Source organism: Schistocerca serialis, chromosome 4 (genome assembly GCF_023864345.2).
Source record: "Schistocerca serialis cubense isolate TAMUIC-IGC-003099 chromosome 4, iqSchSeri2.2, whole genome shotgun sequence".
Lineage (NCBI taxonomy): Eukaryota > Metazoa > Arthropoda > Insecta > Orthoptera > Acrididae > Schistocerca > Schistocerca serialis.
In genome coordinates, this window is record NC_064641.1 from 348,307,592 (window position 1) to 348,328,744 (window position 21,153).

Here is a 21,153-nt window from a genome sequence, read left to right on the forward strand (position 1 = left end):
AGATTCAAACTACTAAAGGCACTAACTACTGATAGGGATAGTTAGCAAATGAAAGATATTAATAGAGAACAAACAATGTATTTACCTTAATATCATCACAAGTCATAATATATATATCAGTTCATGACAAATTGCAAAACTCCGCCATCTCTCTCCCCACATCCACCACTGCTGGCGGCTCACCTCCAACTGCGCAACGCTACGCGCTGTTCACATCCAGCTGCCGCTGCCCAACACTACAATGGCAGACAACAATGCAAACTAGCGACAGACTGCACACAGCACAGCCAGTGATTTCATTTTGAGCGCTACGTAACGTTGCCAAAACGAAAACATAAACAGCCTACTTACATAGCCCCCATGCTCCCCACAAAAATTTTTTACAAATGGTGTTGGGCACTGGCCAATACAGATTTGACAAAAATTTTTCACAATTACAGTAACAAAGATATAAAATGCACACACTTACTAATATTATGTTGGTCAAAAGATCAAAATTTCTCACAGTCCATAAAGACAGTCCACATTGTTCATCACAGTAAAAATGCAGAGTTTTTCTCAAAGTCCAAGCAGTAAAAGAAAATGCACATAGAAGTAGTGGATTTCCATGCAGTCTTGAAGAAGTAGTGTTGTCCTTCCAATGGAAAGACAGTGCTGACTCTCCACATGCAGACAGGTAATGGGCCACAACAGAGCAAACCCACAGCAGAGTCAGTCGAAATTTTGAAGAGTATTGGTAGGTAGGTCATCACAGAGCAGACCCACTGGATTGGGCCATCAAAGATGTAGACCCACTGTAGTCCATGTAGAGATTACGGTATTGGTGGGCCATCGAAGGTGCAGACCCACTGTAGTCCATGTAGAGACGGCCAGCAGCCATCTGTTGCGACTGTGCAGGTGCACAATCACCATCGAAGAGTCTTGCGGAGAATATAGCAAGTCCATAACCACCACTTGTGCACTCACAAAGTTTTTTTGGAATTGTCCTTAGAACGAGCAATGCTGTTATCCAGTCCCTTGCTGAATTATCAACACACGTGCAAACACCAACAGTCCCTACTTCTCACATATTGTCCATATACTATGACCAACAGAAACGTGTGCAGTGAAATGTAACTTACATGTTAATAATATCATGAACTGGTGACAATTACAATTTTATAACATAAGAATACAATAACAAAGGTACAAAATACATCATTAAAAACATAATAATACAGATAACATCTGTAGTACAGGCTTTACAAAAGAATCGAACTAACATATACATCAGTGTTACAGGAATTATGACATAAGTACATACATAAAATAATGAGAATAGTGGCACTAACTACTGATAGGGATAGTTAGCAAATGAAAGATATTAATAGAGAACAAACAATGTATTTACCTTAATATCATCACAAGTCATAATATATATATCAGTTCATGACAAATTGCAAAACTCCGCCATCTCTCTCCCCACATCCACCACTGCTGGCGGCTCACCTCCAACTGCGCAACGCTACGCGCTGTTCACATCCAGCTGCCGCTGCCCAACACTACAATGGCAGACAACAATGCAAACTAGCGACAGACTGCACACAGCACAGCCAGTGATTTCATTTTGAGCGCTACGTAACGTTGCCAAAACGAAAACATAAACAGCCTACTTACAATAACACTTAAAACACTTGATAATGGCACTTTGAAGCCGATCGTGTAAGTGTAAATGTAACACTGTAAATGAACAACAGTCTAATGGCGGCATTGACTTTAAAGCAATACTGCCCTGTTGCTGGTGCAACCTGGGATGTTGTTGCTGTCTGTTTCTTTTTTTATTTTAATTGAACAGGTCGGTAGAATCGATATACGGGTTGTAATGTGCTTGGAAGGTATTTGTTCTTTACGTATTGTGTTGCTTCAGTTTAAAGTCAAAATATGACTATTATAGCTTCCAGAACTAATTTCTTGTCTGTTATGATAAATCCCTGTACGAACAAGACGAACTGTTGTGGTTAATAATTTTATTTATACGTAATGTTTGTTGTAATGCGTATGGCTTGATATTCTTACTTTGTATGTGTTTTGGGGGCTATCATCGATAAAACGGCTGATGGAGCTCCAATCAATATTTTGCGGAACTTGAAGGAAATGTTACTAAGTTTATTAAGGGAATCCCTCCTCCTGATTTCATATACGAGAAGAGTCATAAGTTGTCTTTGGTGACTTGGATTCATCGTAGCCTACTTGTGTAATAAAACTGATTTTGACATACGTCACTGAACTCAGTCGTATGCTCCATTCGCATTCCTGCCCGATGTTTCTATTAACGTACTTCACCAATAAGGTCAAAAATATATATACAACAATGAATATACCTAACATCAGTGCAAATGTACATGTCCGTGTCAAAAGGCCACACATCAGATATAAACGTTCGTCAGAGGGAATGTAGAAAAGTGACCACCCTAAAACTGTCTTTCAATGTCCCTAACATAAGTCAACCATATGTTCGAAGTACCAGAATGGGTCTAGAATCGAAACAAACCCAAACACAGCCCTATTAATGACTATACGAAAGGCCAAGGGCTACAAAGTAAGGCTCAGACTGAGCCATAAATAGCTACACTTACTGAAGGTCCACCGATGCCAGGTTTGCAGTGTCACTGACAGCCAGCACAAAGATCTACTTAACTCTAACACATGACAACACTGGGCTCACAGAAAGTGATAGCTTTAGTAGCACCATTACAAAAAGTCTACAACAAAGAATCGTCCAGCGCTTAAATCACTTCGATCAATCTGACACAACTGTGTTACGGCACGCAATAGTAAGAGGTAAAATTTAGAAAAATTTTACTAAAACTCATTCACATTGCCAGAGGCAAATTCAAGTCAAGCCGGAGACAGGCGGAAGCAGGAAGGAAGCCAGTATGTCGCAAGTGGGTCATGTCGACGACGCAATCTGCGGCATAAAGGCACACAATCAACAGAAAGAAGGATGCCAGAGAAAGTCTAAGGAAACGATTCGTTAGATTTCGAAGCATGTGTCAAGAAACGGTATCTCTTCCGCAAGAGCAACTAGTGAGGACCGACACAGCAGTTAACAGCCTGTTAAATGAACGTAGCGGGATAAGGAGGACACATTCGTTCATTACGAGCCGAGCCTTGCTTCATAACCTCAAGCTGGCTCCCATTAAACACTCCAGTTCTCCAGGTTTGGTCACGAGCTGATGATTGGGATCGATGGAATTCACAGTAATAGCACTCGATTGCATGATTGTGATATTACGGTTAATCTATGTCACAGATGCTCCAAAAGTGTCTATGAACTAGTCGAAGATGTACTCACTATGATGGCGCCCGCCCGGCAGGCCGTACGTTCTAACGCACGGCTTTCCGGGCAGGAAGGAGCGCCCGGTCCCCGGCACGAATCCGCCCGGCGGATTTGTGTCGAGGTCCGGTGAACCGGCCAGTCTGTGGATAGTTTTTAGGCGGTTTTCCATCTGCCTCGGCGAATGCGGGCTGTTTCCTCTTATTCCGCCTCAGTTACACTATGTCGGCAATTGCTGCGCAAACAAGTTCTCCACGTACGCGTACACGTACGCGTACACCACCATTACTCTACGACGCAAACATAGGGGTTACACTCGCCTGGTGTGAGACATTCCCTGGGCGGGGGGGGGGGGGGGGGGGGGGGTCCACAGGGGGCCGAACTGCACAATAACCCTGTGTTCGGTGTGGGGCGGCGGAGGGGTGAAGTGGATTGCGGTAGTCGTCGTGGGGTTCTGGACCACTGCGGCCGCGGCGGGGACGGAGCCTCTCCGTCGTTTCCTGGTCCCCGGTTAACATACAGTACAATACAATACATGATGATTGCCTTCACCTGATGAACGTTATGCTGCTGGCTGCCGTCCTTCAACTGATGGAGAAACTGTCTTCGGGCACATCGCGAAGTGCTACCAATACTGGACTTCAACGAGAAGCCAAGAACAGCGCTTCTTGTGGTCCACCTTCCTGTTCAACACCCAGGCAGCTTCGGTTGCTGAAACCTACCAGGTATAGGGAGAAGATTAACCTGTCACACGATTACCGATACCAGGTACATCGTGGATGGGTCATCAAGGGTCATCGTAGATCTCGAAATGGGACTGACTACACTCCCGCAGCCACTCCGAAACAGCCGCACCTGCTCGCCAGCAGTCCGCTGTCGAGCCCGGGTGGCTGACATTTTCTCGTGGCCGCGCAAGCGCTGAGCTGACTCGAAGTACGTCAGCTAGAATCCAACATGCAGCTGAATGAGCAACGGCTGAGGCTGGTGTAGAAGGACGACGACTTTTAAACATTGTGAATAAATAACAGAACTCTAACGATGTTTTACTAACATCGAAAATGCTTCACATGTTCCCAACAAATATCCTAACTTCACAAAGGGGAGGCTCCACTCTGCCCTCTGTAACTGTAATATTTCTGTTGCTGCCGAAACAAATCACGACACGGTAATCCATTTCATCAATCGGCTGGTTTATTTTCTCTTGGAGCGTGCCTCGGCCCTGAGACGATGCGATTGTAGTCTGTATTCTGTATAGAAATTTTTCGAAATAATAATTAGCACTTTATGATCACTCCTCTGACGGTATTCGAATACAGATCACATATTGTAGGAGATACCTGTACAGGAGATCAAGCTGGCGCTAAATATTTTTATTTCAAGTCTATTTTGTACCGAAAAGTGCATAGCACGAAACCACCTTACCGACATTTTTGTAAAGCCGATACGAAAGAAATCGACGAAGAAGCAGTTTAAGATGAAGCATATATATTAGCAGTGCTATAACAGATATCAGAAAAGGCATTGCATCCTGAAAATTATCACTGCCAATGAAACCGCAACGTCTAACTGAGCAGTGCGTAGGCGTCCTTGGCAAAACGCGACTCAGAGGCACGTTAGGGGGCAGTAGCTGCGTCTGCAGCGAGGTGCGCCGGGCCGCCGATGTGACGCCGCCAGACGTACCATGGCCGCAACGCTGCAAGCACGCAGCACCCCGGCACAGCCGCTGCTGCTGTTGCTGCTGCTGCTGGCGGATTCAGTGACAGCGGAAGGAGATCCCTGGTTGGTGAGCACCCGCCAGGGTGCCGCGCGCGGCGTCCACAAAGAGTCCAGCAGTGGTCGCCGCTTCCTGGCCTTCTACAACCTGCCATACGCCAGGCCGCCCGTGGGACCTCTAAGATTTAGGGTGAGTACAAAATGGTAGAGATTGGGGGTGACGAAGCTTTTAGCTTACCTGGGCCACATTGGAGGAATACGAATATTTTTGTGCTGCACATAACTAATGCTACGAACAAGCACCGCCGAGAGAGAGAGAGAGAGAGAGAGGGGGGGGGGGTGGGGGGGGGCGGGGGGGGGGGGGTGAGGAGCGAGAATAGATAGCATGCTCTCTTCCAGATTAAAAACATTCAATTCATCATAGCAACAAAATTTGATTTTCTATATTTCGCGTAATTATTGACAAAATTAAAATTTTTTAAATACTGTGACAGTCTGCTCACTGGGAATTATAGTTTTATGTCCAACATTTAACGGAGTAAGACAGGTAATATTGTCAGATGTTGTTTGTTTTGCTTAAGGCAGTGTAACTGACGAAGAGCAAATAGTCAGTCTGTACTCATCCAGTATTTGAGAATATAAGCACATACCGACTTCCATCTAATGTTACAATAATTTCAAACCTTTGAGTAACTTTTTCTCGCCAACAACTGACACTGCTGTTCGTGCAGTAAACCTTACTACCAACAGTATTCACAGCACAGTCTGCAGACAGTATCCAGATATACTGCTGAACGTACGTGAAATATTTTGTCTTTGTACGATATATAGTTCAGTTGATATGATATCATAGACATACAGATTTTATTTAAAATGATACGCAGCGAAACTTCGGCATCAGGCTAGATATTTTAATTTACTATTCGTTGCTACTAACTCTATTAGTAATATACTTAGCATACAGTATTTACAAATATCACTGAATGTAGCTGCAAATTTATGTCACTGTAGAAAGAGCTATGACATCATACATACTACGATCAGTGAAAAAATAGCTTTTCTTGAAATGGAGGGCAAATTCTCCAGATTATAATCATCCAGTATCTATAACGAGAGCACTTAGCCACTTCCAACAAACTATAAGCATAATTTCAAACCTTTCCTGAACTTTTTCTCCTTTACTAGCTTAATGTTAAATATTTAGCACATAACTCATTTATAAGGTTAACAGACGTTTGTAGCTGTTTCCTACATGTAGTTTCTATTCTTTAAATGATAGGAGGTTTATTGGTTCTTCCTCTAGCTCAACATAAAGCCTCACGTTTGGTCTTTGCAAGTCCTCTGTGATCTTCACGAACAGAACTTATGCAGAAAAATTATTAAAAAAATTAATATATTTTATATAATGGTATCCTCCACTAGTTCTGTCCTCAACTAAGGTTTTCATCTCTACTCATCTTCCACACCGAATATCTTCCGTAATAATGTATGCATGAGTTACTTCGATCACATGTCGTTATGTTTGTATTTTATATGTACAATAGCTTACCTCTCAAAGGATGCTCACACCTTATGCGTGGTCTAGTTTCAAACGAAAACGTCGTTATGTAATTTGTTACAAAAAAGGGATCGCCTCAGCTAAAGTTTTATATTACGAATCGATAGATTTAATTATAATTCGGTTATTACGGCATTAAGTTCAAGGATACTCATGCGTACGGAGTCTAACTGCGACCGTTTTCAACCTGTGTTGAAAACCATGGGTAAATGTAATATAATGCGCATACATAGGGGCAGAAATCCATTCCAGTACGATTATGCCATAGGTGGTAAATCATTGGAAGCGGTAACGACCGTAAAATACTTAGGAGTTACTATCCGGAGCGATCTGAAGTGGAATGATCACATAAAACAAATAGTGGGAAAAGCAGGCGCCAGGTTGAGATTCATAGGAAGAATTCTAAGAAAATGTGACTCATCGACGAAAGAAGTAGCTTACAAAACGCTTGTTCGTCCGATTCTTGAGTATTGCTCATCAGTATGGGACCCTTACCAGGTTGGATTAATAGAAGAGATAGACATGATCCAGCGAAAAGCAGCGCGATTCGTCATGGGGACATTTAGTCAGCGCGAGAGCGTTACGGAGATGCTGAACAAGCTCCAGTGGCGGACACTTCAAGAAAGGCGTTACGCAATACGGAGAGGTTTATTATCGAAATTACGAGAGAGCACATTCCGGGAAGAGATGGGCAACATATTACTACCGCCCACATATATCTCGCGTAATGATCACAACGAAAAGATCCGAGAAATTAGAGCAAATACGGAGACTTACAAGCAGTCGTTCTTCCCACGCACAATTCGTGAATGGAACAGGGAAGGGGGGATCAGATAGTGGTACAATAAGTACCCTCCGCCACACACCGTAAGGTGGTTCGCGGAGTATAGATGTAGATGTAGATGTAGATGTATTGTCTATGTTTTCCTTTCACCCTCAATAAATATAATATAAACCTGATCATAATGCACGGCCTGTGGCGTGGTGTTTACACACCCTGTGACTCATGCTGATATAAATTTATGGACATACTGCGCAGGCCTGTCTTATGTAGGTACAATTTACTTTCATTTTTATCAAACAACGTAATTTTTCGGCCAGCATTCGCGTTTTTAATGATGTTGCTGTTATGGATAATAGGTCGTAGTCCAAAACATATATCTCTGGTTGTTTCTTCTTCCACAGAGAGGGTGCGCATAAACAGTTCACTTTGCTGAGCTTTTTTGAGACCGTAACAGCTTTCTGAGATTTTAGAGTCTCTGACGATGTCTCCAGCAGTGAAAGACTAAACGTAGAGGCAGAGAAATATTAAACACGCACTAATTCCCATAAAACAAATATCGGTAAAATTTCATTTTTATACCTTCCTTCGGTCCTTACTTGCTTGTATTTAATTAATATTATTGTGATTATTATTATTATTATTATTATTATCATCTTCTTGGAGATGAGGTCAGTCTACGCAACTCAATAAAACTTTGTTATGTAGGTTCATGAGCTGTTGTGCTTAGTGAGGGATTTCTTCCACTCAAATTTCCGTTCGTCTCAGAGCATTCCTCAGCACATACGCTCAACAGAAGTACATATATAACAAATTAATATTGGTCTCCATAATGCAAACAAAAGACGATCGGAAAACACATAGTGACTGTTAGCAACACTACAAACAGTGAACACGTAAAATTAAAAGTCTTTAAAAAGCACACAGTGAGATTGAAGTGTTAAGTGAAATGGTTTTTCAGACTCTGAAAATGGGACATCCTGTGGTACGCAGGAAAATGAGGTCCACTATGTGGTAACAAGATCTCCAAAAATCGTAAGAAGGTTCGAGGGATGTTCAATAAGTAAGGTCGTACAATCCTGTCCGTGCCGGCCGGTCGCACATAGCTGAGAGTACTGAAAAGATGAAACGTATGGACACTCTCATTCGATGTGACAGACTGATCACAATCAGACAATTCACTGCACAACTGGACGTGTCTGTTGGTAGCTCTGACACATTCGCCCAGCCGTTGGGGTACACAAAAGTGTGCTTCCACTTGATTCCTCGCCGCCTAAAAGAAGAAGAAGACGATAAAGAGCAACGAAGGAATATCTTTATGGAACTGCTTGCACGTTACGAAGTTAATCCTAACAACTTTTTTGTCGAATATCGTCACAGGCGATCAAACATGTTTTCTTCACTTCTAACCGGAAATCCATGAAGCCAATCCATGAAGTGGCACTACACCACCTCTCCCTCAAAAATAAATGAATAAGTAAATCAAAGCCTCTTCCTCAGCAGGAAAAGTGACGCCGGCGGTCTTCTGGGACTCTGAACGGTTTATTCTGTTTGATATCCTCCCGCATGGTGCAACGAACATATCTGAAGTGTACTGCGCTACCCTCAGGAAGTTGAAGAAATGATTTGAGAGTGCTCGTCGCCAAAAAACAATGCAAACAAACTTCTCCTTCTCCATGATAAAGCAGTGCCTCAAATACGTGTGCACACCCAAAAGGAGCTCACAAAACTTCATTCGACTGTTCTTCCTCATACACCCTACATCCCTATCTCGCAACCTTCCGTCTTCCATCTGTATGGCCCAATAATAACGTACTTCGCGGGAATCAGTGTATGGAGGGTGGGGAGGTTATTGATTTAACAAGGCGTTGGCGTCAATGTGGCCCAGCAGAGTGGTACCATTTCCCAATAAAGTGGCAAAATACCGTCGCGTGGACGGAGATTATGATGGAAAACAGGATTTTGTAGCCAAAAAGAGAGGGAATAATATGGTGCATCGGAATCCTGGATATAACCAATCTGGAAAAAAAACTCAGTAGCATTACTTACTGAACGGCTCTTGTACAAACAGTTATTTAACTTAAAGAACCTTGAACTCCACTAATTTGTTTCCTACCTAAGAATGAGAGAATCTCAACGAAACTGTAATACAGTAACATATGCCTCCTTTATTATATCCATAAACAGAAAATGTACACTACTGGCCATTGAAATTGCTACACTAAGTAGAAATGCAGATGTAAACGGGTATTCATTGGACAAATACATTATACTAGAACTGACATGTGATTACATTTTCACGCAATTTGGGTGCATACATCCTGAGAAATCAGTACCCAGAAGAACCACCTCTGGCCGTAATAACGGCCTTGATACGCCTGGGCATTGAGTCAAACAGAGCTTGGATGGCGTGTACAGGTACAACTGCCCATGCAGCTTCAACACGATACCACAGTTCATCAAGAGTAGTGACTGGCGTATTGTGATGAGCCAGTTTCTCGGCCACCATTGACCAGACGTTTTCAATTGGTGAGAGATATGGAGAATGTGCTGTCCAGGGCAGCAGTCGAACATTTTCCGTATCCAGAAAGACCCGTACAGGACCTACAACATGCGGTCGTGCATTATCCTGCTGAAATGTAGGGTTTGGCAGGGATCGAATGAAGGGTAGAGCCACGGGTCGTAACACATCTGAAATGTAACGTCCACTGTTCAAAGTGCCGCCAATGCTAACAATAGGTGACCGAGACGTGTAACCAATGGCACCCCATACCATTACGCCGCGTGATACGCCAGTATGGCGATGACGAATACACGCTTCCAACGTGCCTTCACCGTGATGTCACCTAACACTGATGCGACCATCATGGTGCTGTAAGCAGAACCCGGATTCATCCGAAAAAATGACGTTTTGCCATTCGTGCACCCAGATTCATAGTTGACTACACCGTCGCAGGCGCTCCTGTCTGTGATGTAGCGTCAAGGGTAACCGCAGCCATAGTCTCCGAGCTGACAGTCCATGCTGCTGCAAACGTCGTCGAACTCTTCGTGCAGATGGTTGTTGTCTTGCAAACGTCCGCATCTGTTGACTCAGGGATCGAGACGTGGCTGCACGATCCGTTACAGCCATGCGGATAATATGCCTGTCATTTCGACTGCTAGTGATACGAGGCCGTTGGGATCCAGCACGGGGTTCCGTATTACCCTCCTGAACCCACTGACTCCATATTCTGCTAACAGTCATTGGATCTCTACCAACGCGAGCAGCAATGTCGCGATACGATAAACCGCAATCGCGACATTTATCAAAGTCGGAAACGTTGTGGTACGCATTTCTCTTCCTTACATGAGGCATCACAACAACGTTTCACCAGGCAACGCCGGTCAACTGCTGTTTGTGTATGAGAAATCAGTTGGAAACGTTCCTCATGCCAGCTCGTTGTAGGTGTCGCCACCGGCGCCAACCTTGTGTGAATGCTCTGAAAAGCTAATCATTTGCATATCACAGCATCTTCTTCCTGTCGGTTAAATTTCGCGTGTGTAGCACGTCATCTTCGTGGTGTAGCAATTTTAATGGCCAGTAGTGTATTGTAGACTACTGAAGATGCTTCGTAAATGACAGGTAGCGGAAAGCGTGTGGCATAAAAACAAACAGCTTTTACTTAGTTGCGTAGAGTGATAACAGCTCCAAGCAGACAGTAATAATAACTTTCTTCTTCAGTAAACGAAATAGTTGGTTAGCATGATAATTACCGGAAAGTAATGACCACACGTAATATTCACGACAGACCAACATATACTTCTGAAACAATGCTTGTTAACGAGAGTTTTTTTATCATTTTTTCTGAGTTACCGAATTGCAGTGATGATGCCTGTCGCTGATGTCTGTACAGTCAAAGGAGAATTGCAGATTAATCTCTACTTTTATCATTGGTTCCGTATGTACTAGACCAATGTTTGATGTATTATGCTTTCCAGCAACTGCAGTCATCTACGTATCTGCGCTGGATGCTATAGATCGAAATTTCTGCTTTAGTTCCTTTTTCATGTACTAGATCACCACTGATCCATTTTTCTTCCTCGCCATTGCACAAATACGATGACACAGAGAGAAAAATGCATTAGGAAAAACGAGAAAGAGAGATTGAGAGAAAGAGAGAGAAAAGGAAGGAAGGAAGGAGAAAGAGACAAAGTCAGGAATTTAGAGATAGTGAAAAGCAGAGTGAAAAGGAAACAAGACATGGTGTCGAAGAACATCAAAGTGAAGAGAACAGAATAAAACAACAACTTCTCGTTTTTCAGGTAACTTACTACAATGTAGTTATTAATTGATCTATGTTACCTCGTTCGTGGAATGTCACATAAGAAAAGAGTGTTCTGCAATCGATCGCCACTCACCGTGCTTCCTCCAAAATATATTGACATCTGGGAAATGAAATGAAATGATCGTATGGCATTTATTGGCCGGGTTATCCCCTTCGGGTTTCGGAATATGACGTCTACTATATTGACTGCATTGCCAAGGAGTTGTGTTTTGTGACTCACATACGCCATTCACCATGAAGGTATTCAGCTAACTTGAATTTCAGTGCTGTCGCATATTTATTGTAGTTGCTCCTTAGCTGAAGGAATAATTTATTGACGAAGATAAAGAAATCACCACAAGTTACGCGGTGTACGGAGGAGATCAAATGTGCTCTTACATAATGAACAGATAGGACATATCGTAAATTACAGGCCTGATGCATTTCCTTCTGAATTCGTGTTTGAAGTGTACGTATATCAGACAGATTAAGCTTAAACAATAGACAATGTAAAAGTTCGAAAAAACTAAACCGTTAATAGTGGCAACCGTTTTACCACTCGTAATAATAAAGAACAATCGTCTTCGGCCCCAACTGTTGCTTTATTAAAATGCACGACGAATTTTCGAGCCCTAGGGCCTCGTCTTCAGATGCTTTGACAGTCTACAAAAACAGTACATTTCATTTAATTGTGGACTGTTTCTAGTAGTAGGTGTATTTTTCTGGAGATTGTTTTTGTAGAGACACACACTTTCTATGAAACGGTACGTTTTCAGAAACATTTTGAAACAGCACATTGACGAACACAATTCAATTTACCACTATCCTCGAAAGTACCTGCTAGGAGTCTTGACGGCACAGAGTTCGCGTGACTAAGCCCGTATTTATGCTCCTGTGAGGCTACTTGTACATCGTTGCATGTCCAGAAACCTGAGCTGCGACTGGTTGCCTCAAGGTGACACGGGCCCAAGGTTATAGTCTGAAAGTCGCTTGCGCTCCAGATACCCACGTTTGCAAGAAAGGCCGTAGTTTTACCTAAGTGCTAGCCTCCCGTACGGAAACTGATAATAACTGGCATTATGTTCTTTCAGACGGGTTCCATGACCTCAGGGTGCCGTCGCTGCGAATTCCCAGAATTACTCTCACACATCACACACCGTATTTAAGATAGAAGCCGAAATAGATATTGGCATGGCCTTGCAGGCTTTAGCTGGGATAGATACCGGGGAAAACATGTGACAGCGCCCGAAGGCCAATGCTTTGAATACGTGATAGTTGTGGGGGTTCGGACAGACGCCGTTTCTCTAATAAAAGTCCTTTTTATACCCTTAAAATTTTACAACTTTATTAACTTGATTTTAAAATAGTAAGTGGTTGTTCGTTTTCATGAAAAACAAGATCGCCAATATAGTTTGTTAACGAAAGTTCCTGAAGTATTGTTTTAACAGATCAAAGAACAGCTCTCAGAATAAATTTATAAGGCTTAAAACTCAATATCCCTTTTCAAGCAAAGGAAAAAATACAAATTGCATAACGCAAGGTTAAATAAAAGATTCTAACGCCACATGGCAATACCAAAATTTTCGTAGGTATCACCTGTGACCTCTAAACGCAATAAAATATTGATCACAAAATAATTAAAACAACTTAAATGAAATGAAATATGATTACTATCAACGTAAACTCAAACCCCGTAGACTCTACGATGCCCACCGTATCACAAAATATTTTCCTTCCTTTTAAACACTCTACACCATTTACCTCTCTACATGTGATGCATACTACAAACAACGAATTATAACAGTTAAACATTGATCTTATAATTAACCAGTTATGTAGTCTTTTCCTTTCAAAACAAATAAAAAACACACAAACCAACTCTTAATCTGCCGCGCTGTAGTCATGGACTGTGCGGCTGGTCCCGGCAGGGGTTCGAGTCCTCCCTCGGGCATGGGTGTGTGTGTTTGTCCTTAGAATAATTTAGGTTAAATAGTTTGTAAGCTTAGAGACTGATGACCTTAGCAGTTAAGTCCCATAAGATTTCACACACATTTTTTGAACTCTTAATCTCAGTGATTACATCCATTAAAAATATAAAATACATATCTTTTGGTTTCGTCGTGGTTATGCGTTGTTGTGCATTGTGCTCTCCTTCAGGATCACATGCGCCACAGGAAAGTTAATTATTGAAAATACTATCGGCCACGCCGCGACAAGTAGAATCGTAAAACATCATAAGAAGTGAACTGCAATTAACACGATTCATAAGCGTCCGACTGAAAAGCTCCACAGTCAATCTTTCCCTTACTATGAACACTCAACAATACCTCCAAAGTTCACTCGTGGACACTAACAGAGTGTCAGTTACTCGTTATAACTGTAGATAACAGAGTTTAAAACGCTGGGGCCGACTTAGGTTTCTTTATAAGACAAGCAATAATTCGGTCCGAATCCACCTTCGATTCAAAACAGTCATATACTTTAAAGCAGGTAAATAGTTGCCAATACCGATATCAACGCTCTCCTCCCAAGTGGTGCACTAACTGGAGACTGCAGTACCGAAGCAAAGCTTACGCCACTCACAAGTCTGATACACGCGCCACCAACGTGCTGCTTTTCAGAATTCTTATGTTACGTCATACACCAGACTTGACGTAATTCTCCCTCGGAATCCAAGGCAGAACCAAGGAATCACTTTTCAGCCCTCGAATGACCAAACGACGATCGCCATCGGGACAACACCGGCCGTCCACACTAAGATCTTCGAACCCACGGCGTTCCGTCTCCAAACGACTGCTTCTGCAGGACCCACCAACCAAGCGGCCTTGCCCTCTGACACCGACATCGCTCCTCACGCACAGTCCTAACTCCCAGGAACCGCCTTCTTCGTCGTTCTCTCCGCCTTGCAGCGCGCGGGAAGCCAACTCGCCAAAGATATGCAGCGACCAGAGCCTCCTATTCGATGACGATTTGGCTAGCATGAATCCGCAACATCCGCCCGGACTGTAAGTGCTTGACCAGTAAATTCACCGGACTGACCACCCGTAGAACCTTGTAAGGCCCCAAAAAACAGGGTGCCAACGTCCGGTATAATACGCGCCACCCTTCTGAGCTAAGCCCATGTTGCGAACGAAGACCCTACCCCAGGTTTGCAATTAAATTCCTTGCAACCATTATTATAGCGGTGCGACAGCTTCTCGTGGGCACGCTGAATATTATGTCTCGCCCGCTTCCAATTCCGCTGAATAACACCAGCATCTGGGACTCCCTTTGGTGATTAGCAAGACGACTCATATCACAGTTCTCTGTGCTACCGCTCATGGATCAAGCTAGAACTGACACCCGATTTGAACAAAGAGCAATACGCTCCTCAGGCCGAAATTTAAATAATAGAGCGCGTTCTTGGGCATCCAACACTAACCCGGTCTTAGCCATAAAATCACAGACCAGAAGTAAATCCACGACTAATTTCTTGACTACCAAGAATCGAAACGGACAAGTAAAACCTCATACGCCCATACTAGCCACGCACTCTTCCACTATCTCCAACTTTTGACTGAGCGACAAACCCAGGACGTCTTACACAGGGGATTCAAGCGACAGAATGAACGAAATTCCAAAAACCACTGACAGTCCACCGCTGACATGGCACTACCGGAATCCAGGAGAGCGCAGACGGGTCCGTGTTTCAACTGGGCGCACACGAAAGGCAAACTGGGTGCCCGTAACTTCCACTATTCGGCGAAAACGCTTGGGAATCCTAGTCCGACACCGTCAACTGTTATTTTCCTTCTTCCGAGCATATGGGCAGTCGCGCACAAGGTGACCTTCCTGACGACAACGAAAACGTACTTTTGGTTCCGGAATTATAAGTCGCGCCACCTCGCCCTGGAGTAAACAACAATTCGGTTGTCGATCCCTAATTTGAGAGCTCACCTGCTGACTGCCAGCATACGACAGCTTTTCAATTTCTGATGCTAATACACTAAGTTTCCCGGGGCGGTAGGTTTCTTGGCAAACGTCATCCGCGACCTATCTTTGGTTCTAACTTCCCCCCAAAATTGTTTGGGCCACCTGTGTGTCCAACACCTGTAGCTCCAGAGCTAGGACGGATTTTCGCACACTTTCGTTGAATTTAGTCACGTGTTCATTATTCCCCTCTACCCACCAATAATGCATACGTTATAAGTCATGCAATAAACGAGTGGACACCTCACGCACAATTACCTGCTTATGTAGTTCCCTCAAACCCTTTCCTTCCTGCAAAACTTGAGCAATAACTTGGCTGAGGGCACCATCGCTCAATGGGTATAGTAGTGGGACAACCTGACGATGGGGCAACTTCCAGGTGTCAGTGTGGAGTTCCATCTTGACAGAAAGCCACAACAACTGTTCAATTTCTGGAATTGATTCCATTGATAATTTATTTATTCCTTTTAGCAAGATTCCCATGGGATGAGGCAATGTAGCAAAACTCGAACACATGCATACTGACAATCTACTTTCCCCTTGTATTACCGGTTCCTGTACGCCCTGAACAAACTTAACTAGTTGCCTTCCCTCATTTGTAGCCTGCTCAACATCTAATTACTTCACCATCACCCTCAAAGCGAAAACCTGATGTCGCAGTTTCTGCGCGTCCTGCGCTTGCTCTGTAGTTAGCTGAATGTCACTCAGATCTTTCACGCGCCACTCCCAGTGCGACAGTTGATCTTGAAGATGTGCAAGCTGTTTAGCAGTCGGTGCAACATTCCCAAAAATCTCAACCTACTGATTCAACGAGGACAACGATGTAAAAGCAAAACTCATTTCCTACCTCACCCATGACCATCAGGTTTTCCACGAATACCTTTACCTGCGTCAGTGATCCAGGCACACCTCCCTCGCCCGCCTGTCTATTTGCCCTTTAGTAGCGCTATACCTGGGCAACGCCGAGGTTCCATATCGGCTTATAACCTTAAAACAATTTAATCTTAGCAAAAATCCTAGTAAAACAAATATGTAAAATTTTAATATTAGCCAAATACTAATACAACGAATACTCAACAGTTTATTATTATTAGCCAGGTCCTGATGAAACAAATACTTAACAGCTTTGGTATAATTTAGAGGAAGGGTCAAATACAATGCCCCCTACGCAGGTTACGAAAGATCGCAACAAAACTCTGCTTCCATTTGACATGGTCCCGCAGGCTGTGAGTTAACGAGCATTTAGCTTTCATTTAAGTATATTGCCGAAAGAGACAGCCTTCAGGAATTGTGAAACGAATCCTGTCGCCTAGGACTGTGTGCCACAAAGAGCGCAGATTTGCCACGAGATGGTGAAATTCACAGGCGTCAATTGTGCTGAATGAAGCATAAACAGCCGGCCGATGTGGCCGAGTGGTTCTATGCGCTTCCGTCTGGAAACGCGCGATCACTACGGTCGCAGGTTCGAATCCTGGATGTGTGTGTTGTCCTTAGGTTAGTTAGGTTTAAGTGGTTAAGTAGTTGGGGACTGATGAACTCAGATGTTAAGTCCCATAGTGCTCAGAGCCATTTGAATCATTTGAAGCCTAAACACTGTAGTGTGTGAGTGATAGAAACGAGAACCTACATCATAGGGAAACCCCTTAGAAGCTGTTTGTGGCCAGGGAGACGTAGCAATGTTAAATATGGCAAATATACACTGTCATATGTACACTACCCACGAAACATTTGAAAGCAGTTTCCTGAACAAGTTCTGGAGTGAAGCGAAGCAAACGCTACTCAAAGATGAGTTTCTGAACGAGCCAACATTTAAATAAGGGTACGGGTCGATGTGAGAATTTTGTAAACGTGAACTTGTGAGATTAATGCATGTGAAACGTCCATTGGGAGTGCTTACTGAAATTACGACGTTGAAAAGGCGGATACCGAAGAATTTGCAGTGGGATGTAGTGCACAGTCCTAGCAACTCAATAGACGAATTTTTGGACTTTGTAGAAAAATTAGAACGCGCGTTCAAATTTAAACCGCAAAGTAAGCAGACAAATAGTTTTCAGAGTTTAAATCATAGCTACAGTCCGAGTAACTACTATGAAAGGCATCCGGAAGTTATCAACGAAACGCAAACAACAATTTTGGCAAGGGAAACGGTAACAGGAACACATCCAGTGATAAACATGAAAGTGGTAATGGAAACAGACACTTTCGTGACAGGGACCGACACTGAGAACGTAGATTTGAGGGACCGGACCTGGCAAAATGTACCAGCGTGATGGGAGATCGGGAAACTAAGTTTCGCCGCATCTCAGGTCCAGAGATGGCAAAATAAACCGGCGATGAATAGGACGTGAGTAAACGTAAATGTGATAGGTGTCAATAAATCTGGAGGAAGGCGTCAGAATATCTAAATGAAATTAGTACGAGATGAGAATCAAATATGTATACTTCCAAATCAGATCGTAGGTAAAAGGTGTAATCCTAAGATAATGAAAGACAACGATAAAGGCAATGACGACGATTTAGGGCTAAATGACTTGTTTTATGAATATGAAACGAAAGAATGTGTGAATGTTAATACGATGAAAGATTCTATGTGCGGAAAGAAGGCAGAGGTGGAGCTGAATTTGATGGAGTTAGATGGTATACAAAATTCTAAAGAGGTACTAAGCAGCGGTAACAATTTTAGTGACGGAGGTGATGATGTTTCAGGTGATATTGTGATGGCGAAAGTTGTTATGAAAGTTAATAAGTGCGACGTAGCAATAGTCTCATCAGCTGTTGATGAATTTGTGTGTGTATCGGCGGATACTGGTGAATTATTTTTGAAGGAAGGTAGTAATGATGTGTTATGTACTGAAAGTACGAAAGTTGAAGCTGCTGGTATTGATACTTCAGAGGAAGGAACGTGTGCATATCTTTCTATTAATGGAAGTGAACCCGAAAGTCTGGATGGATCGGTGGATCTTGAATGTTTGTTTAAGAATGAATGTGGATCTGAATTTGATGTGCAATCTGAAATTAATCTGATGCAGGAGCGTTAGGAGAGGAAACGATATTATGCTCGGGTTTAAATCAAAACGCATCGGAATTTAATGGTACTGTTGATTCTGAAATTGCATGATGCTGTAACTACGGTTTAGGTGATGTGACGGTAGAGCGTGGTGAAACTATGAACGGTTCTTATATTGGTGATTTGTTGGCAAAGGTAAATGAGGTTTTATGTAGCGAGTTGTGTGATGTACTAGTCGCTGTTGAAAGTGCTGTTTGTGAAGGTGTTTTTAATTATGTGGAAGTAAAAAGTAATGCTTTATTCCATGATAATGATGTTGTAGCTACTAATGTCGATAATTTTAAGGGAGAATATAGTGAGTTTCATTCTAATACAGAAAATGATATTTGGACAAAATGGTATCTTAAGGAGGAAAGTGATTTTACTGTAACTGATTGGCGATGGTACGGTAGAACATTGCCTCATTTGTGGACTCGAGAGAAGTTTAAGATGGCGGGAGGTCTAGAAGGGAGAAGAAATGAAATTGGGGCGAAAGAAACATTTAATTAATTATTTTGTGATGAGTATGAAACTGAGAGGTGATTTGCAATGTTTTATTTCAGAATTTATGGTAGCTTGTTTGTTGTTTCGACGCATAAAGATTTTTTTGGCACAAGGTCTGTGCAGTTATAAAGAGATAGTTTAGATACACGTTTGGGTGTGAGGGGGTCAGGGAACTCCATTATTTCGTGAATGGTGTCAAGTCAATAATCAGCGCACAGTACGCATATAAATTAGGTTTTTGGGGCTATAGAAGAGATTTATTTATGTGTATGTTTCTGTTAGGCTTAAGTATTTGGTTGGTTTTATGTATCTTGTAATTTACTAATTATAAGTTATGGTCATGTCAATTTAGGTGCATGGATGTCAGAGAAGTTTGGAAAATTAAAGTTGATAAATCTTACCTAGGAAGACATACATATGTTTGTCTAATTATCTGAGAATTTTTGGTGGGAATAATTCATTGTTGTATGGAGTAACTATTTGTGTACGCAGTTTCACTGCACGGAATTAAACGAGGATTGAGATTTGTTCATATTTGTTGTTAGTTTTGAGTCCAAGGGAGTTACTTAAATTAAGAGAAAATATTAATATGCCGATGAGGTGGATTGGCAATCTGTCATGAGATGCATGTCTCTAGTGGGACTTGAATAACATCTCAGAATCAGTGACGAATTTACGAGTATTTTGCAAACGCTGTAAATCAATTTTTTATTGTGTAGTTTAGATCTGTACGTATCGATTCCATTGGGGGAAGTGTTCAGTGCAGATCCTCGATGGTTTCGTAAAGTGTTGATTTTCTGGTATCTGCACACAATTCGAATTTCAACAGAATTGCTCTCGCAAAACGATGGCGATGGAGTGCAGAGCCTTACGGAATTTCGGCAGGCTACTCGGCTCCGAATCTATGGAGGGCCACTGGAGAAACTGTTGTGAGAAAAAGTTTTGGTAACGTGAGGGGAGTGGCGCAGATACTTCTGCAGCATTTCAATAGACACTCGATTTTGATAAATGTATAGTTTTTTTGGCATTTAATTAATATGCCACAATTCATAATTCATGATAGATATAAGTTTCTTTAAATTAAAAGCCTGCTGCATCAACACCACTACATATAATTATACTATTGATCTGGCGCTTAGGACATTTACGTTATTGTATTATGAATTTGTGTTTTGTAAATTTGGGTGCTACTTCATAACATATATGGCAAGACACCATGTTATGAAGTGGAGGTGTGTGGGTTAATGAGCATTTCGCTCTCATTTAAGTATATAGCCTAAAAAGACAGCCTTCAGGAATTGTGAAACGATACCCTGTCATCCAGGACAAAAATGCCACAAAGAGCGCAGATTCACCATGAGATGGGGAAATTCACAGGCGTCAATTGTGCTGAATAAGGCCTAAGCACTTCAGTGTGTGAGTGAGACAGACGAGAACCTACAATATAGGGAAACCCCGTAGAAGCTGTTTGTGGCCAGGGAGACGTAGCAGTGTTAAATATGGCGGACCTAAAATTGGCCATAAAGGGAAACATTTATGAAAACTATTTAATTCTGTAGTAATTCAGGGAAAGAAGACACAGTAATTTTAATCTACCATCCTTCATAAATTTTCAAAGTGATACCAATAAAACTTGAATATTGACCATATCTGTAGTAGCTTACGATTTACTGTAAAAGTGAAATTAACAAGTTTTGTAACAAAGACCTGAATGCTAAAATCTGAACGCTTTAGACGATCATAACGATCGACATTTCAGACAGAATCACATTATTAAAAGGAAAAATGTTGTAAATGTCAACTCTGTAACTTTATTTGTTTAAAAGATGAAGTAAATTTAAATTATCAGTATTTTCGTTTAAGCATCAGATCATCACAAGTTAGAAAAAAGGTGGTGCAGTTGAATCAACAGATACTCAACAGATCTCATCAGGAAGTGAACTACAGCGATTACATCGAATA

General features: G+C 42.3%; 1 pseudogene; it reads left to right on the plus strand.

Annotated features, from left to right (window-relative positions):
* The first annotated feature begins 4,985 nt into the window (after positions 1-4,985).
* Positions 4,986-21,153, plus strand: part of LOC126474120 (venom carboxylesterase-6-like) — a 176,099-nt pseudogene continuing 159,931 nt past the window's right edge.